Source organism: Centruroides vittatus, unplaced genomic scaffold (genome assembly GCF_030686945.1).
Source record: "Centruroides vittatus isolate TY-2023 unplaced genomic scaffold, ASM3068694v2 contig_963, whole genome shotgun sequence".
NCBI lineage: Eukaryota > Metazoa > Arthropoda > Arachnida > Scorpiones > Buthidae > Centruroides > Centruroides vittatus.
The window spans coordinates 88,001-91,744 of NW_027122639.1; the positions used below are offsets into that span (position 1 = coordinate 88,001).

The 3,744-nt window shown below is 24.7% G+C and overlaps 1 long non-coding RNA gene across 1 annotated transcript; it reads left to right on the top strand.

The window, feature by feature from the left end:
• The first annotated feature begins 415 nt into the window (after window positions 1-415).
• LOC136985378 (uncharacterized) lies at window positions 416-1,538 on the top strand. Its single transcript, XR_010882334.1, has 3 exons — window positions 416-670; window positions 1,030-1,098; window positions 1,408-1,538. It is a non-coding gene; the product is annotated as an uncharacterized lncRNA (long non-coding RNA).
• Window positions 1,539-3,744: the final 2,206 nt, after the last annotated feature.

Genomic DNA, 3,744 nt, shown 5'->3' on the forward strand with positions numbered 1-3,744 from the left:
TACTTCATATTTCTTTCGATGTTCTTTAATTTTAAAGATAATTATTGAGAAAAATCTTCAAAATAAACGTTTAGAACGTGAAATTTAAGATTTATATTATATGCAATTTATACCCCATTGAATTCTTTCTTATTCAATTATATTTACAAATATCTTTAACTATGAAAATAATTTAAACAGTTAAATTTACATTCTTAACTTTAAAAATTTATTCGCAAATTTAATTATATAATTAATATTGAAAATTTAATTCAAATTATTTAAATGTTATAAATAATAAAATTTACATTAACGTTAGATTAAAATGAGCGATAGAAAACAAATAATTTTAATTGCAACAAATAAGTTATGAAATGTCGTAATGTAATTAAATAATATGAATTCTATAATAGAAATAAATTAGTCAATGTTTAGTTATAATTTATCTTAATTATTTTACAGAATTTCATTTATTTAAATTATTATATTAAATAAAAACACTTTAGAAAAGTATTAGGAATTTCTATTAGTATCAAAAATTTAATAATTTAGTTCTAATTCTAGTGATATATTTATTTAGAAATTATAAATTGATTTATAAATAATAAATTTCAATACTGTCCGTAAACATTTATTGTACTTTGGAATAACCATTATCTTGGAAGAATTATCTAAACTAATTTAAATTCCAGTAAGTTGAATGTCCTAAATTTGTAAAGCTAAAATAATGAAAGTAATATTAATTTTTCCTACTGTTTCCATTTATAAATATTTTACAAGATTCACACTTAAACTGCATACTTAATCGCTGAATGCAGTTTATAAATGACTTTATCCAAATCTGCCGTAAATTATCATTTAAATTATTACAATATAAAATGTTATAGTGAATGCTTAGCATAAAGATGTAACTCAACAAACTGACAAGTCAGAAATAATTCGTATAAAATTCAAATCTGTCTATAAAATTGTGTGAACCAAGAATAACAAAAATAGGATTTTTAATAAAAAGATATTCATTTAAATTCTTTACACATGTGTTGTTTTCAGATATTTTACGGAGTCTCTTGACTAAATTACAGGAAAGATACTAGAAAAGTAATTTAAAGGGAAGTAGAGGTAATTTATTTCATCATGTAATTTGAACCTTCAACTATTTTATGAAAGTTGATAATAACTGGCAACTTTTCTTACAGCAACATCAGCTCATGTTAAGCGAATAGATTTAAGAGAATAACTCAAGTTAAAATTTATATTGAAATTACAAAGTAAATTTCGATATAAATATTCAAATAAATTATTTAAAATAGTTATTTCTAATAATATCGTGTAAATAGATAGATTTAACATTAAAAATTAAATTTAGTTCAGGGACTTACTATTTATGAACTAAATCATAAATCTAATTCGAATTCGTTGATTTTTCAGAGAAGCGACAACCAGGATCTATAATGAAATTGAAGAAAAAAAAATTAGTGATGTAAAAGAAATATGACAAACATTATTTATGAAGAATGATAGCGCTTCAAAGTCGAATCTTAAAAATATAATAGTATAATGGGATTTTCGATAATAATTATTAAGATCAATCAGCATTAATTTTGTACTTTATATCATTAAAGTTCAAGTTTAATACAAATTTTTTGTGAGTTTTTTGTCTTAAATCACTTACGATATTAACGAAAATACTTCATAATTTTTAAACATAACTGCAACAGAATATTGTAATTTTAAGATATTAAAGTATAATACTTTTTGTCACCATTTGTTAAATATTACCATCATCCTTCTAAGGTATATATTGTATATAAGCAACATTCGGATATGAGGAAAGGAATCAATTTTTAATACTCAAGAAAATGGGTGTCTTGAAAACCTGCAGTCAAATTTACTGCTTAATAATGTTTGAGTGCTAATTTCTGTTATGAATTTAGAGAAATTTACTCATAATTCTCTATAATTCTTTCATCAAATATGAAATTACAATGAATTGTAACTTTTAAATATAATTATGTGAAAACATTAGAAAAGTGAAAACGTACAGGAAGATAGTATACTAATTATTAAAGTCGATTTTTGCAGTTTCTTTTTTCTTTTTTTTCTTTTTTTTATTGTTGTAAACGGAATTTGAAAACAAATACCGTGGATCACCGTTTACAGGTTTCACATTCCTAAGTCTTTATTATTTGAACATTGTTTTCCGTTGATCCCAAAACATTTCTAATCCTTCCAATGATAATATTGATACCTTTGAATAAAACATAATCTCGTCTTCTAAAAGTGTATTGCACAAGTGTATTTTCTCTTAGAGAGCAAGATTAGCATAAGTTATTGCCAATTGTGTGTAAATACAATTTCTATTAAAGAAAATCTATACACTTGTAGTGTCTTGTGACATGAAATAATTTATAAACTAAAAATATTTCATTTAAAAAACAAATGCATTTCAGAAACTCTTTCAAATTTATCGCAATTCTAAACGAGAATTAAAATTTTTAAAAATCTGTGGTGGACAGTTTAGCACGTTAGCAGTGAAATTTAAGTCTTGAATAAAAGAAAATCATTATGAAATTTATTGCATGTAACTAAGGTTCTTGTTAATTAGGTACGTGAATTATGTCTAAATGACCACGTTTAATAGCCATGTTTAATTACAACTTCAAAAAGGTTCCTATAAAAGTATAAAATAAAAGATAAAAAATTCAAATATATATTAAAAGCTGTAATACTATGTGTTTGTTATAGAAATAGTTAGTTTTGCTATCTTATGATGCATTTTGACTTAATTTTCGGCTATACTACTACGGATTCTGTCTCCTGAAAGTTGCATAAACGATGCTACGCTGTATAAGTATGCCCTTGTTTTAACACTTTCATTTTGTATTCTTTTTAAAAACATTTTTCATAGCTAATGTGTAAAATAATGAAATGATATTTATTTTCTATTGTTATATTTATTTTGATATTTTGTTAGTAAATGACGACCGAAATAAATAAGAGCCGTCATTAATTATTATGCCTTGGTATCCTTTTTAATTCTATTTAAAATGTATTTTGTATACTAGTACTTTCTATATATTAACAAAACTTATTATACTGGAAATTATGGATGCAGATATTTAGTCTTACAGATCAGAAATAATGTTTTTTATTTAGTTCACCTGTCCATTGGTCGCCTCTCCATTGGTCTCTCATTGTCACCTGGTGACAATTCGAAACCATATGGAGGCACGGGAGAGGTCAACATCGTGACCGAATATGATCCGTCTTCAGTCACGTTTTCTTCGACTTTATTCCTTCCCATTGTTTAAAATAATTTACACAAAAAATCTATTGTTTGATCGAGACGTCTAATTTCTCCCATTCGGAAATGGAGCTCTTTAAATTCTCGATTGATATCCCCCTTCTGGACTTCCCAGTAGACCCCCGTTCGGGTCCTCACATATTTATAAAAATTTATTATATAAGTTATATATGTGGGTCTATCAGATATTCTTGATTATTAATCATAAATATTCCTTGATAAATGTATAATTTAAAATAAGTGTTACAATATAGAAATTATTTGTATATTACTTTAAAAAAAAAAAGAAAAATTGACTAAGTTTCTAGTATCAAGTTGCACCGCCACTTATATATGCTTTAACATTTAAGTTTATTTTAACATTCAATATAACTTCACAAAGTGTGGAATTAAATGGGTACGGGTAATTTTTCGAGGAATGAAGAGATTTAGGAACAAGTATTATAGTAACTCTGATATCA